This window comes from Oreochromis niloticus, linkage group LG4 (assembly GCF_001858045.2).
Source record: "Oreochromis niloticus isolate F11D_XX linkage group LG4, O_niloticus_UMD_NMBU, whole genome shotgun sequence".
NCBI classification, from domain to species: Eukaryota; Metazoa; Chordata; class Actinopteri; order Cichliformes; family Cichlidae; genus Oreochromis; species Oreochromis niloticus.
In genome coordinates this window covers 22,122,101-22,139,101 of record NC_031969.2, presented here as the reverse complement: position 1 = coordinate 22,139,101, position 17,001 = coordinate 22,122,101, and the positions used below count along the sequence as shown (strand labels likewise).

Here is a 17,001-nt window from a genome sequence, read left to right as displayed (position 1 = left end):
AAAGAGATCTTAAATTAAAAAAATGATGAATGGCTCTGAGAAGGAATTAAGATAGGAAAAATCTAATAATATCCGGTAGTAAGCAAATGCGAAATTTAAGAATAATTATCACTGTTTATGAAACATTATTTTTTCTCTTTGTTTATTTATTTATTCTTAATTTGTCATTTCCTTTGTTCTCTGTTTTGATTAAATCTATTATAAAAAGAATTGCCATTTAGATTATGCAATATAAATAGTAGAGGTGTAATAAAGAAAAAATTCAGCCCGCTCCTTTTCCATCAATAATTTCTGTTATTCTGTTTCATTATTATTACTTTGTTTTTCATCAGCATTTATTTTTATAGGGATTTTTGAAAAAAAAAAATATTAGCAGTGACTTTAAAAAAAATCTTTAGCATCCTTAACTGTAGCATTATTGTGCTGTAAAAACAAACAAACAAACAAAAAACTGATACCATATGGTGACTTTTTTGTGGAATGAACTGCCTAAATGGCATCAAGTCTTAGTGAATAAAAAGACGCTACTGTTTACCACAGCTTTAGCTTCACATGCTTGGTTGTAGAGTGTTACACTGGAAGCCCTTCCTGACATAACCCCAAAGAAAATTTTTGTCTCCAGCTGGAATCAAACCTGCGATCTTTCACTTGCCCAGGTAACGTGTTAACCATGCATTTTGGATTATAGTTGTCTCTTCCAGTAGTTAAACTTGACTGAGAAACTGCAAAACACCCTCTTACTCAAGGGAAGTCAGAAATTGAGTTGGGCAGCAGGGCAGTGGGGCAGGTTAGGTGTGCGCCAAGGACAGGGACTCCCTGCTGCTGCAAGGCACTCCACTGATTAAGACAAGCCAATCACTCTTAGTGTCAGGTCTGCTAAGGACACAGCCTTTCTCTCACCTCATAGAAGATGAGTGGCTTGCCAGAGTGCCAACACCAGTTCATCCAACTCCCCATTAGTTGAAGCAAACCAGTGAAATCTGACCTCTGGGGACCCCTGACTCAATACTGCCAGCTTATTAAGCTTGGGCAGTTTCAGGTTAGACAATAGTGCTGTTGCTGTAATGATGTAAACAATTCATAGTGGTAATACTGTGAGACAATTATTTTGCAAGTTATTGTTCTGTCATTGTTTTGAGTGTGGGTGTTGCTCTCCATCTGGGAGATAGGGAAGTCATTAACTCTGCACAGACAGTTTCCAATCACTGAAATTGTAGGAAATTGCATAAAACTAGCATCCATGCAGCAATACTTATAACCTTCCTGCCCATATTTTGTTTAAGGTCAGATGTCATATAATAGAGCTCAAAGATAGTGTCCACTGACTAACTTTCACACATGTAAGACAATTAAATGCAAAAGAGAAGAAAAATAACACCTGAAAACTACTTTTGCCGAGCCTCTGTGGTTACCAAGATGCATGAATGATGTGGAGACAATCATACTGTAGACAAGGCATGGCTGCAGTGGTGATGCAGGAGATGTAATGTATTCTATGTGTCCGGACTGAGCTGTTGCAATACTATCTTTATGGTTAAATGTGTCCCTGGAGACAGCAGTGCAGAGGTTAGAGCGCAGAACCACACATTGAAGACTGCCCACCTCTCTGCTGGAGGGCCTGGCCACCAACCTCACAGATTTTTTAATAGCACACTAAAATGCTGCGTAAAGACTAAATTGCTGCCCTCAATGGGCAACAGATGATGGAATTAAAGAGATTTAGAGCTGTGGGGGAAACAGGCTGCGGAATGAGGGAAGAGAGGAAAGAGGGCAGCAGAGCTCACCAAGGCAGCATCTGGCCCTTGTAGGGGCAACTCAGCTCTCTGGGAAGTCTCTATGGAGCGAGAAAGGGTCTGACTGATAGCTCTTTCTAACACCCACTATGTGCACAGACTGGCACACACCTACTAGTAACACCTGCTGCACCCATATGGTGCTACAATATCACCTTATCACCTAAACAAAACTAGAACATGTGAGGCGTAAAAAAAGTTCTTACCGTGAAATTGTGAGGGCATCGCACAAAAAAAACACTCATTCCAACCCTACCCCTACTCGGGGTAACCATAGCAACCCATCACCTGTCGTCTCCTTGACAAGAATAAGCACAGAGCCAGGTCAGAGTGACACATTTTCTCTAACTCACAAACATGCAGGGTGATTTTTCATGTGCTGTGCAGTTACTCATAATCTCTCTTATTCCTACCAGAACATGAGCAGACACATACAGCCTACTCTATGCACACCAGATTTATCATCTGTCTTTTCTCATACCCTCCCTTTGTTCTCTGCTGTGCTCTCCACTCTGTTTGCCTCTCATTAACTAACACTTGTACTGTCACCGACATACACATAGACACGTGCACACAATGACACATTTCAGCATTACTACTCGTGCCAGAGGAAGCTGGTAAAAATGGCAACATTTATCCTGACCTGGCATATTCCGAGCCCAAGTGAAAATCTGGCCCACTATAAAAGGCCGGTGGGCTGCAGCGGCCTCTCTATTCACTGGAGACAAAACCTGGATCTGTTGCATGATCTGGCTGGCTGGACTTATGAATAGAGCTAACAATCCAGCAATGGCATACCCCCTTTTTACTGTGAGGTTCTGCCTGGACGTATATGTGTCGTAGTTTGAAAGTGGCGATGCACGTGTTTTGTACTAGAGACAGGGTAGGTATTTAAGAAAAAATGAACCCGCTGATGACAGCTTCGTGCTGCTTAATGTGAACTCATGATATGGCCACACACAGTACAACAGCTGCAATATACTGGGCGACAAGTCAGGGAGAACTCCAGCAAAAATTTACTAACTGCAGCCTCATCCCTGACTACTCTCCCACACAAACTTGTGCTTTTATCTCATCCCAAGTGTGAAGGAAAGTTAAAAATAATTCAGAGTAGAAAGAGGGGGCTAGCAAACTGACACATTCCAACAAGCTCTGGTGTAAAGGATGAAGCGAAAGCACAGTGCTGTTGATATGTTAGGATGGGACAGGCTTTGTCCCAGGTGATAAGAGGGGGATGGGTCTCACCACCTTGGCTCTTATTTTCCCATTGCTTTCATCTTGCTGAACAGCGTAGACCCAGTGAGTCACCCAGTGAGCAAAACACAGCCAAAACCAATAGCCAGCAGATAGCATCTCTTACGCTAACAAGCTTTTCACTTGGGGATACCATCAGCTCCCTGGTTTTCTCGTACAGCTAATTAGGGATGGACTGAGAAGCAGACCTGCAGCTATCTATACACCCTGTTTTTTTATTCTCTCTTCTCTCAATCCTTTTCAAATGTGATGCTTTTCTGTCTCCGTCCTGCCCCTCTTTGTCTCACTCTTTCTGTCTCCCTCTCTTCCCCTCATTCTCACTCTCGAAGGATATCGCTCGCTCAATTCCATCCACACTTCATTCACTTTATATGCCCTATCTACCATCTTCCAATCCACTACCAACGCTGCCATCACTGCCACTGTGTCCAGCCCAAGGCCACTACTGCCTCTTAATCCCATTAGACCAAACACAATCAATTATCCAGCCAGCCACAAGGATCTGAGAGCATTAAAAGGTTAGCTCAGGAGATTTAAAGCCATTGATGTCTATGACAGCAATGCACCCTACACCTCCTCCTTCAAGTACTCTCTGCTTACCAACGTAGTAGTGTGTGTGTGTACGTGTGTATGTATGTCAGCATGTGTTCGTCAACATGACACCCTGGCACCAACTTGAGCCACCATGCATCGCTAGCGGATCTTTAATCATGTCCCTGCAAGTCCTGGCAAATTACTGCCTTGTGATGGTAATCGATAAAGCGATAAACACAGCCGGGGACCGAAGCTGCTGGAGCGAAGAAATACCACTGCGGCCACTGGTTGAGGTTTTTTTTCCCCTCTCATAATCTGATCCGTCTCTTGCAAAGAGTAAAAGAAAAAAATAGTAAAGGAGAAAGATTCCCTTCTTCCAAGAGGACTCTTGTAGGTGAGAGAATAATGCACCCTGATATACTCTACTTGCATTGAGAGTTGGAAAGTTATGAGATGCAGGTGTAGGTCAATTTAATGCAGGCAGGTAGAGTGACATAATCATATTGTAATCTGTAGACTCATCTCACCTCCCTCCATATGTCCCAAACTCAATGCCCCAGTGCTGCTCCATTCATCGCTTGATCTAATTCTCCTACTCCCTCGCCTTTATCTTTCCCATACACTCTTCTCCTACACTCTCTCCTCGCTGACTTGTTCCTTCTCAGGCGAGAAAATTAAATATGATCATTCCTCTTCAAAGGCACCACTATTAGCCACATAATGAATATTCAGTTAATGTAGCAGAGAGGAGAGTGTGTGAGTAACAGAAATAAGTGACAGCAAAAGGTAAATCTCTTCAGACGGTGCCACAGCACAACTACTAAAATCCTATGAATGCACATAGCATTCCATACATGACTTTATAGCCAATAAATTTAAAGCACAAATTAATACACGTATCTTATTGCCATGAACAGACAGCTCTGTGGCATTTAACGGTGTGATTGTACATCTACATCATCAGAATCTAATACATCACTTATGGCTTAATAACATTTTGAATGATGAATCACTGATTATGGCGCTATTATGAAAGACTTCCTCAAATCACGTGTCCCTGAAGCAAACTCCACTGAAAAATGATTTTTCTATGGCTTGCGAGGAACCGAAGCACTTGTGGCTCCACCTTAAACTCCCCCTGCTAAGAACTTGTCCGCTTGTGTTCCAGATGCAGCTGCCAAGCACCTTCTCCACTGGGATTCAAATGTGTTTCCTCATGCAGACACGATAGCCACTTTCCAATTTCAACTTCATCCTAAAGCACCAATTCCTACTGCCGTGCCGGTGATTGAAATATGAAACCCTGCATATATACAGGCCATTACAGAGAATACAAGGCTCCAGCTGCTGTCTGTCCGCCCAGGGAAGTGAGAGGAGAAGAAACAACAGGGATCAGCTACGACCGGAACACATTTCTATTTATTTATTATTCAATAAAGCTGAATTGGCCCCTGACCCCCAGTAGCAGCTCACGCCAAACTACCCTCAGAAGAAAATCGCAGTATTGCTGAATCGAGAGGAAATCAAACAGAATCCCTGGGGCTCAGTGGTATGAGAGTTCAAATCTGACAGAATTTGATGAGTCTCCCTTTTGAGTAATTCCTTTTTTGCTGTTTTTGATTTATGTGAACATGTTTCAGAAGCACAAACATTCACTTTCTAGGGCAGTACCATCAACACAGACATGCCGACATAGAAATAACAAGTAAATAAGTGAGTCGCCCCAATAAGCAGAGTCGTTGTAGGCATCCTAAGTGATGAGCATTTCTCTAAGATTGCTTTTGCATCTGCTCTTTCCTTCGCTCTCTTTACAACCCTGCAAACCAATGTGTTTTTTTTTTTTCAGGGACAACAGATATTGTTTTTTTTTCTTTCTGTTATGTCCCTCCAATTTTCAGCAGAAAGAATGTGATGAAAAGGAACTTCTAACCTTATTTCAGCTGATGAGAGAGAAACAAAAAGAAGTAACTGTTGCTCAAGAGCAAAAAGGAATGAATTGAGTAGCACGACACCTAAAACATACAGCAGAAAATATTTGGGGAATGAATGTAGAAGGGTGAGCAAATGCTGCAATTACACTGTTGTTTGCAGCTCCCAAGGTTGTTTCGGCTGTTAATTAGTTCAACTTGATGGCTTGCATCCATTGGTGCAGTCTAACCCAGTTAAGTCAGTTGCTCAATGAGTTTTTTCTGGGCCTTAAATACTGAACCACTTCTCTACAGGAACCTGGCCCAAGGTTAGCACCATGGTGTCAGTCATGCCCAGTGTCCGACACTGAAAGTCTGCCATGCTCCTCAAGTGCTTGCCAAAGAACACTCACCAAGGTTACGTCTGTCAATGGCAATGAATATCCTACTTATCTCAATCAAAGTCCTTCACAAATCTTTGAGGAATTGGTTCTGCCTGTGCTTCAAAAATGGAAAAAAATAAGGACATTAACTCTTATTGATGAGGGGGAAACAGTCACGCTGTTGCATCTAAATTGAACAGCTTGACAGATAACATCTTGAATTATTAAGCCGCAACCAATCAAATAAACATCTTCAATTAATCAATTAAAATAGTTGCCAACCAAGTGAAACAGATGAAAGCATTTGCATATCCTTGTTTGTCATACCTCTCATCTGTGTAAGGGGAAGCACACGCTATCCAGTTTCTCTTTAGTGTTTAGGATGGGAAGACTGACAGACAGAGCTTTTGATAGTGATGAAAAGAAAAAAGAAAATACATTTCATACTGAACATTTAAAAAAAAATCTGCTTCAAGCAGCTCCAGCAAAAAAAGCCAAGTACAGAACTGAAAGCCTTTCTCCTTGCTTTATATACTGTATGCAATATGAACGCTCATGTTGAGTTAACAGTGGTTCATTATTAATGGGCATGTACGGTAATGACTGTGCTTAAATGCCAAACCACAGAGAGATAAATTAACATATCTTCATGTCCCCAAAGTCAATCTCAAAGAAATGAATTGTGCGGTAATGACAATAAATTGCTGCACTTTGTTTCCACAGGATATAATCTATAAGTTGGTTGACAGGCAATGTAAATGTGTTGTTTGTGCAGCATAAATCACAAGCTAACAATGCAACACCTGTGGATTTTCAAAAGTAAAAGAAATCCTCTTTCAAGCCTCCCAACTGCTCAATATTTCACACATAATATTAACCGATCTTTTGTGCAGTGACATCGTGCACAAATGGAGGCATAAGCTATGATGGATGCTGTGATAATTATAATTTCAGTGATATAACAGCGAGGTAGAGAGATGCTTGATACATGGGTTTGTTTGCATCCAGTGAGTAAACACGATCATGAAATAACAATGAAATGACAAGCGTGTCTTTCTTAAATGTTGGAGCCTTTTTAAGTATGATCATGCCGGGGCATTCACCTGTGTGTGTGTGTGTGTGTGTGGTTGTTTGTCTGATCCCTGCAACATTTTCCATCTCCAGGGGCAGCGGTTCCCTCTCTCGTCAACCATGCCCAGCCAATGTGACTGTCACTCCCAATCTGCAATGAGAGGGGAGCCTGTGCCTATTTTTATAAATGTATTCATATTCATTAGTCCTGAGTGTCATTCATAGCAGCAGTTCTTTAATGCGGTGCGTAACCATCAGAGGCTGGAGGAGCCTGCCTCCTCTCATCTCACAAATTAATAACACAGGCAATCACTGCAAAGGTGCCTACTGTCAAACAACAATGGCTCCTGATTTCCATCACCTATGCACACTTCCTCACTTCCAGATGACACACAAAAAAAACACTCAGCGGTTTTCCCTCAGGGAATCACACCAAAAAATGCTATTGTAACAGCCTTTGAAATATGAAATCATTAATTTAAGTGAGAATTAATTACAGCCTTTTTTTTCCCCTTGACCCACCGCAATATTCTGCGTCATGACATCTTTGTGGCAGCCGGTTAATTGTGCAGAATAACTGTGTGAACGCTGGCTGCTAATGAGAGCAATTAGGCATTAGGCTCGCACAAAACTTCAAACGCTTGCTCAAAGACTCCACACTTTGGCTTGATTGGCTTGTATGCGCCACATAGGGCACATGATGAGCGCATGATCCTTCTCTGCACTAGCTGGGATAATCGGCTCTCCCGGTAAGACCGACACGACTGTACTTTTTGAAATATAATAAAGTTTACACGAAGACATGTCATTTGCGGATGCTCTTCTGTATGCCGCCCATGCATTTTGTTCTTGCACCATTTTAGGCACTGTGCATTCCTAAGTGATGGAAGCGGGCTGCTTCTCACAGCCTTGCCATGTTTTTTTCATGGCCATTGTTTCTGCTCCACCTTGCTTTAAATCAACAGCACAATGCACCCCACACCCCCATTCCCCCACACCCCCCATTACTCCACTGTACTTCACTCTGGACAACATTAATAAAACAGGCTTTCAATGATGCAGCGAGGAACGCCACATTGGGCTCTGAGCAGTGGTGTGATTAAAGCTTTTAAACACCGCCACCCTTTGAGTTTGCATATGTCAGCTCTGCAGTCTGTTTGCAAGAAGGCTGGTAGGGTAAATGTTCCCTCTGTAGTTTCCCTTATCATGTCTTTTTTTTCCCTTTTTCCCTATTTCTCACTAATGCAGTAAGGCCAAGACTGGGTCCACTTTAACATACACAGTAATAAAGCAACATTCAGTAATAAAATTGGAACATCAAGAGCAAAGCCCACAAAGGAACATAAAAGCAGAAAGGTACTTGCTGTGCAATAGTGATGGATACGGTTCTAGCAGGTCTACATCCTGTACTCATGTATCATGCAAACCTATTGTTACACTATCTTTGTTCCTTTCTGTTTCTTTGCTTGACAATTAAGTTGCAGCTTTCTTCCCCTAACAGAGCAAGCATATTCATTCTGAGACACTGGGAGATCGGCGTAACAAGGACTAAAAGAACACATTTTTGACTGGTCATTTCTTCTCACAATTCGCTCACTGTAATCTAATGATGACAACCCCTTGAGTGATCACAGAAATGGAAATCAAGACTACTTATTGAATTCCATGTTGGCCAGAGCAACTTCGTTTAACTGATACAATCCAGCTGATTCCCATTTTTGTAGGCGCCACAGGCAAGGAGCATGTCCAGTATTGTTAAAATAAAATATGTGCTCAAACATTTTTTTCACAGAATGAGGAAATTATTCTTTGAAAGCACACCCACCCCACCACCACTTACAAATTCAAACAGCTTGACCAGCAGTTTGACAAAAGATTTGGGGACAGTGATGTGGAAATGTAGCCCGAGGCCTCCACGTGCACAATCTGCTCACTAAGAGGGACAACAATAGCCAGCCCTTCTTTTGTTGCTGCGGTAATGCTTTCGGTTAATTCGGGCATCACAAATCAGTTTTGAGCTATCATATGCATCGTATGTGATGCAAATCTGATTTGGCTTTACTCTCTTGAGTGAAGCTCTGTCTCAGCCCATAGTGCATACAAGAGGTTGCAGAGTCTCCAGTGTGGAGACAGACGTCCAATTTTGTCAGAAGACCTGCTGGTGCAGTACAGTGCATGTCCCCAATAGGGCACACTGGGGCCCGTTTGTTTAGCTACTTCACTCTGGCTTTGAGACAAGAGGAGACAGTGACCGAGGCATCTGGGATATGGTAGTCCCCTGCAGAATTAAACAGGCTGCGTCTCAAGCCCCAGTGACAGGAAATCTCACTCAGATCACAAAAGGCAGCACTGATTGCGTCTGACATGTGCATCCTTTTCCTTCAGATGCAATGCCTTTGTTTTGTCTGGATTACTTGCGTGTAGGCATTTGTATTTTAGTGTAGCCTCTTTCTGTTTGTGTGTTTATGTCTACGGATGTGCGTGTGCGTGCGCACAAGTGTGCAAGAGTCCATTCAGCCTGCTCCTCATCTAAAATTGAAACCGTGACCTTTTTATAAATATTGGCTGTCTGTGAGAGTACGCAAAACCTAAAGAGTGTGTAAAAGGGTGATTCCAAATTAAAAAATTAGACTCATGGGGGATAACCAGAAATTGGTTGTGTCTAATCAGCCGAGTAAAGCGCTGAAATACAACAGTAAATGTATAAAAAGGCTGGCAGTAGGAGAAGTGGAAGGGTTACTGTTTGGGCTCAAACTGGGCACACTAATCCCTTTGATCCCCCCATTTTACTGTCAGCTGTTTCCTAGCTACCGTCGGATCTGCACAGAATTTAGGATTTGTGCTACTGTACACCACAGCAATCTCTACCCCACTGATGCAGCGCTCTCCTTTCTTTCCTCCATCAATACCCCACCCAGCATCAACATCCGTAGCAATATTCATTTCTGTCTCTGTTCCTCTTTCTCCTCCACCTCACTGCAGTTGGCAGTGACTGCGACATGGCAATGAGACAGGTTAAATTGGAAAGTATTTTGCACAGAGGACCATCAGAACATGACGCTTCACACTGAAAAAGCTGATTCTGATTTTGTCTATTCACACGAGACACCATGGCTGTGCCCCACTTTCATTAGTTGTGCCGAAAGTAGCATTCAAATACTGGTCTTTTGAGAAAGCTCTATTTAGCGGTAATGAAACAATCTACATGTATTTGTGTCAATGCATGTGTTTGAATGAGGAAATGTGTTTGGTTATTAGCATACTTGCACACTTTTGCCGTGTGCATGCTTGTGCATCTGCTAACATGCATTAAAGCAATAAAGACACTTTATTGGATTCCTCTTTCAAGCTGCCTTTGAAATTAAAATAAATAGGCAAATGTATCTGCGCAGGATCTCTTTCATCCTTGTCAGTATTGGTTGCTTTTAGAGGTGCAGTGCACCACAGACTTCCCACTTAACCTCTGAGGAGCTCTCCCAAACTGATCCTAAATCATTCCAGGCAGAAACACATGGCCAACTCGATTTGCGTATTGGCAGATTCATGCTTCATTGTCAAACACTGGCTCTCCATGGCTCTGCGCCCATTAATCCTGTAAGCATGTAAAAGAATGAATACCACAAGTTTCTCAATTTGCCAATTTCAATAGGAGCTGCCAGGCTGTATTGATTTTGTATGTACGGTACACTTGCATAATTTGTATCATTCACACAGTCAAACTCTCAGGCCACCTTTTTTTCCAGAGGCTTTGTTCATTGTGTGTATTTTGATTAAGTACTGTAAGGTTTTACCAGTCATTGCTTGCCTTGGCAGATAAATGAAAAAGCAATGATCAAGGACATGGTCAAACACAATAACACTTAATATATTTAGGAAAAATGGCAGAAAAAAACATAAAATTCCAGGACTCGATCAAGTTGAAGTTTGTATTTTAGTTGTGACTATATCTACCTACATGCAAGCTTCCTTAGAAGGAGTAAACAGCATTTGTCTCAGCTTTCATCTGAAGTTGAACCCCTTCTTATGCTTTTAGTCTTGCACCTGAAGCGCTTTTATGGCTTGTACTGAGGGGCCAAGGAAAGGGAATCCAGATGTGACACAAGCCATAGAGAAGAAGCCAGCGGTACCACTGTCAGTGCCTGTCACCATCACACTTCTTATGAGACACTCTGCTGATGTCACAGGCAAGGACGCCGATCAAAGATATATGTACATTAAAGTGCCGTCATGCTACAATGACAACCTGCTCCACTCTGCCATGCCTACCAGCTCAGAATTCCTTATCAACAAACACAAAAGCTCTGCTGGATGTGATGGTAGGTATGAGTTTCTGTAGATTTATCTCAGTTGATGCCTTTGGCTGTTCCATGCTTTAACATCCGCAATGATACCCCTGATGCAAGAGAGATACTCTCTAGCACACCATTTGTTTTTTAGTGAAGGTGGAGTACTGTCAAGCCATGACATGAGAGGGGAGGGGAGGACCTGATGTTGAGCTCCCTACTATCTTGGAGAAGTGCAAAATGGCAGGTGTAAGAAAAAAGAAAAATCAGCCACAAAGTGAAATCCCATGTGTCCAAGAACAGGACAATGGCGAATGAGGAGCAACTCTGGCCCTAATCAATAATGAGCACAAGGCATGAAGATGCATTTTCTCAGCCCCCCCAGTGGGTCTGGTAAGACTGCTGCGAAGCAGAGCAGCAAACTCAGCCCTGCGGTTGGGGAACACTGAGACTCCTTCTTTACAGACAAAACCTTGCCTTGATCGAAAATATGCCTCGGATTGGACTAGTCTGCCCAACCAATTCAATTCACTTTTATTTATATAGCACCAAGTCACAAAAGCAGCTGCCTCAAAGCACTTTATATTGCAAAGCAAAGACCCTACAATAATACAAAGAAAATCCCAACAATCAAATGACACCCCCCCCCCCCCCCCCCCCCGTCGACAGTGGGAAAGAAAAACTCCCTTTTAACAGGAAAAACCTCCAACAGAGTCAGACTCAGGGAGGGGAAGCCATTTGCCACTCTGGAAAAGAGCCAGAGATTAATAACAACTAATGATTAAATGCAAAGTGGTGTATAAACACAGAGAGTGAAAAAAGGTGAGTGAAAAAGAAACACTCAATGCATCATGGGAATCCCCCAACACTCCAGACCTACTGTAGTGTAACTTAGAGAGGATATGCTTTATCAAAAACAAAAAAGTTTTAAGCCTAATCTTAAAAGCCACCAACTGACCCTGCATTCATATATGGTCGAGGAAAGAAGAAGAAAAGAAAAGGTGCCTATATCACCTGAAAACACAGCTTTCACTAGAAACAAACAAAAAAATGCACTGAAAGCAAAAGACAAGAATATACATACTCCTTGACTTCTTTAGCTTCATATGTTGAGGAGCTTGTTGTTCAGCAGACTCTGGGTGTCTGTACCAAGTTTAACAGCAATATCGGCGTGCCTATTCATGTCATCACTTACTGCAGGGACTCGCAGCTGGTAGTAGCGCCGTTATTGGCTTGGTTTGAAGTCAGGACAAGAATGGAGCAGAATGTCAAGATGTGAAGTCGTTCATGTGAATGGACAAAGAAAATAGATACTTGTACCGCCAGTTGTTTTTACTAGGACAGGAGGAAAAAAAATGTACCCGCCACCCCCGCCTCGCCACAGTTTTTTCCTCCATTTCTCTACGTCTTTGTCTCTTTTGCCATTTTATTCACAACACAAGAATACACTCACCAGTCCCCAGGAGGGGCACGCTGGATGAGAGCAGAGATTCAGTGAGCACATTATGCTGTAAAAAGCATTGTTTCTCACCATGGTTTTCCTTGAGTTGCCTTTGTGTTGTTTAAATGTTTACATGGAACAGCTTGGGGGCTTGAAGGCAGATGTATGGTCCAAGAATACTCGGTAAGTACAATCTCTCTTTTCCCTGGACAAGTATTGACACAATTTTAAAGGCTTTCATATGGCTCCTTACAATAGTACTTTGATGAAGACGCATGCACAACATCTTGCTTCCTTTTCAAAATGATCTTAGACAAATTAACCAAAAAGTGCCCCTTCACATTCCCCTCCCTTTAGCATTCAAGGTCACATCCTCTTTGAGCTTACGTCCTGGCTGATTTTGTTTTTTGTTGTTGATAGTTGAGGTGCCTCCCAGCCTTGTGTCAAATTGATTAGACATTTAGCCAGGAGAATTAATATGTGAAGAATTTGCCTGTTTCCCCCTGCAGCACTCCACCCCCTAAGTCTCATCTGTAAACAAGGAGACATGGAAGTGAAACTACTCTCAGCTATGTGATTAAAATAGGCCCCAAAAGAAGATCTTGCCTCCAGATCAATGCCGTTATTATTGAAAAATTTAATTTGAGTACCCTATACCTTGCCCAAACTGTATTTTTGACTCAGTAAGACAAGAAGGACTCTCTGTGGGTAACGAATCAATCTGGATAATACAATTTTGTTGAGTGAAGATCCCACAGGTTCTTCCACATCTTGTATTCTCAGGCTCACACTAAGTCCTGAACACTCACAAAGCAAAAAAAAAAGCAAAAAAAAAAAACTTCATTCTTCATAGAAAGTATTAATTTCTGCTATGCTGATAGGCAGACATCAGCATAGCATACATATGGAAGGAGATAGGACTATTTCCCGCATGCAAATAGCCATTACCATAGCCCTTTGGGCAAATGGCAATTACTGGGCAAGGGGCGAATGCCAAAACCCTGCAGTACAAGTTAATTTGATTACATTTCCTTTATGAACTATAAACACAGTTTTGCTGCTCGACTGAGCCAATTAAAGGCTTCCTGAAGCTAAAAAGCGTTGACAGCACAACAGCCCTATTGTTCTTCAACAATAAACTTGATTGTAATCATTTGTCACACTTAAACCCATTTGAGGCATTTGTATTTCCTTTTTTTCTTTTTTGGGGGAAAATATTACCCTTAATTTAGAAGGAAAAAAGTCTGTCTTTTTCATTCATTCATTCGAAAACACCATTTAATTTTTTTCCCCAGTTAAGCTGTGATATGTTCTATCTTGAAGGATAAAGCCTCCTGTGGTAACAGAAACAAAAAGCACCCCCACCCCCACCCAAAAAAAAAAAAAAAACAGACATGAAGGCAAGAAAAAAAGGCAAGCTGTTTGATTTGGAAGTCGTAAGGCTGCCACCACATTTCACCTGAGGCTGTGCAAGCCACTAGCAGGTCTCTCCTGGCATGAGCCAAATTGAGAAGTAAACAAGCATTTAGTCCAAATTTCAGCAGCTGTTAGCTCTCAGGAGCAGTCAACATGTTTAATTAACTGCATTTCACCAAACAGGGAGATACATATGTCATAAATATGTACACCGTGTAATTATGCCATGGCAGCTGAGAAGTTACAGCACTCCCAAATCACCAAGCCACATATAGGACTTCCAACACAATCCAAAGAGCTTCAGGTTTTGGAATATGCTGTGATTTTGTCACTGATAGATCTCATGATCTATTGTCATATCACAAAATCAGATGCCAGAGGCCAATGTCGAAACAATGGGACTATGCAGGTCTACTGTTATGGAGCTACATGTGAAACAGATTGAGCTTTCTATTATTTGTGATGGAGGGTTGTATGTGTGGGTGCAGACGAACAGGTCTGTCATCCGTCTTTGTAGGAAGATGACTTTGATTCCATTAAAACTGTATTATATTTCTCTTGATGGAGTTGTGTAATCTTGTACATATTGATTTTTGTATCTTTCTGTGGATGCGCTTTGCATGCATGCATGCGTATTTGTGTGTCACTGATGTAGATGAATTATGATCTGGTGCCCGCATTAGAGCAGGGAGTTTTAATCACACAAGGATTCAGAGTGTTTTAAACAAACGCTTTTTTTGTAAGCATGGTGGATTATCATAAGATTTAAAGATTTGGAAATGGCTGACAGCTGTCAAGCTGCATAATAACGTACGTCCAGAAAATTATAGCAGCTGCCGGTTGGCAGAATGTCAATGCTGCTATCTAGATTAAAGCTCAATAGACAGGAACATGAGCACCACTAAGCATACACACACGCACACACACACTTTTACAAATGCACGACAAGATGCACATAAAAAACACAATCACTTGCAAGACAGATTTCAGCAGCAGGGGCTTTGAGGAGGAATGAGGAGATACAGAGGGGAAGACAAAAACTCACATCAATTTACTTGGTATTTCGATGAGGGGCTCTAAATGAGTCTTAAAATGGCTTGCTGAGAGCAGCCTGTAGAAAGGTTCCCCCGTGGATCTATCATGTATCCTCTTGTGCACTGAAGCAACCAGCTTTTATAACACAGCTGGAGCCTTGCTAGGAACTTGCTGAAAAACAAGTTCACACCACCTATGGCTCCCTGGGGAAAAGCACGTGCATCTATGTCACCTAATTTATGACATCCTCAGAGGTTCTCCCCTCTCAGGGAATGACTACAGCATGTCTAACTTTATCCAGAGGCACTGTTGCACTGCCACTCATTTGCAAACAAGGATTCCCCATGAGGAGATCTGCTTCCAGCTTCAGAAAAACAAGACCTCTCTGGATGCTGAGATGACCCCCTGCAAAGACTGCGACTGCATCTTCACTAAAGAACCAAAAGCAGCAATTGTGCACCATAGAGGAAGCCCTTCTCAATTGAAAGAGCGGGCAGACTGAAGAGTGAATCTCTCACCAATGCTAATGCACACCCGGGAACATTCAAGGGGCCAGAATACCAACAGCAAGGATGAGAAAAAGGTCCATTTGGGGAGAAAAGGTATGGCCCTGTCAAGTAGCCTAGAAGCGCTCAACAGATCCTCACAGACTCCAGGCATGTTAGTTTGAGAAAAGGATGCTAATAACTGCTAGAGGAACTGTGCTCTGCATAATAAGAGACGCCTGAGACTCTTTTCAGATAAGGTTGGGAGCACTTTAGAGCAATGCGACCTGTTCAAAGACAAACAAGCAAAGGGATTATGCTGCTTTTAGCACTTTGATTCACTGAGCATTGTGATTATAAGATGGAGCGCACATAGGAGAGCCACTTCTCATATGAACTAACTTCCAAAACAAGACTTTCTTCATCCTTTGGGATCTATAGAAGTAAATGCTTCACAGCTCTGTATGTCAAACATGAATCTTTCTGTGAGACCTGCTATCCAAAAAAAAGATCCTGTGTTTGAATTCCAACACAGTAAAGTTAAACACTATTCAATACAAATATACTCAGATTGCTAATGAAATTCAAAGTCAAGTGAGCCCACAAAGTACATTTTATCATTTAGAAACGTATCTTCTGTTCTTGTGATAACTGGCTTTTCCATTTGTGAAATTAGAAAGCAAGGTGGAAATGCTCTCTCTGGTTTTCTGTCTTTATTTAGCTTCTACTATATATCTCATTATCTTCTCACTGGCCAAGAGGACATCCACTAACAGATGTAAAGTGAGAAGTCATACCAGTTCTCAGTAATTGTTTAATTAGTGCAGATAGTCTCCCTGCCTCCTTACATCTTTAACTGTGCAAGGAAGAAATGAACACCACATATTTTGTGATAGATTCATTTTGTGTCAAGCCCGCTACTTTCACACACTCTCTAAGTGGAAGGCTACAAAGGACCAAAAGAGGCACAGCACAGCAGCACAGCCTTCAAACAAAGGCCTTGCATTACTGTCCTATAGCCATATTCATGCATGTTAATAACAGCATCTGCTGAACTACCTATAGGCGGATGGGGAGGATCAAACTTCAGCAACGGTGAAATGTTCTGAGGTTTTCTGGACCGATTGATTTTATAAGGCTTAATCTTATAAATAATACATTGTAAAGCAGTTATAGCATGGAATACAACACGTTATGGCATGAATATTAAGTCACAGACCTGGTGTTTTTCTGCTATTATGACACAAAGACAAAACATATCTACATTACACTCTAAATATTAGCGACTTTTTTTCTTTCTTTTTCTTTTTGAGGAGGCAGGCGGTTCTCCTTGAGCGGTTGGAGCAGTCGAGTGGCCCCGTGGTCACAGTGGGGGTACGTTGTGGAGAAGAAACCCCGA

The 17,001-nt window shown here is 42.0% G+C and overlaps 1 protein-coding gene across 1 annotated transcript in view; it reads right to left on the bottom strand.

Moving 5' to 3' along the window:
• sdk2a (sidekick cell adhesion molecule 2a) overlaps positions 1-17,001 on the bottom strand; it is an 83,236-nt gene that overhangs the window by 65,507 nt on the left and 728 nt on the right.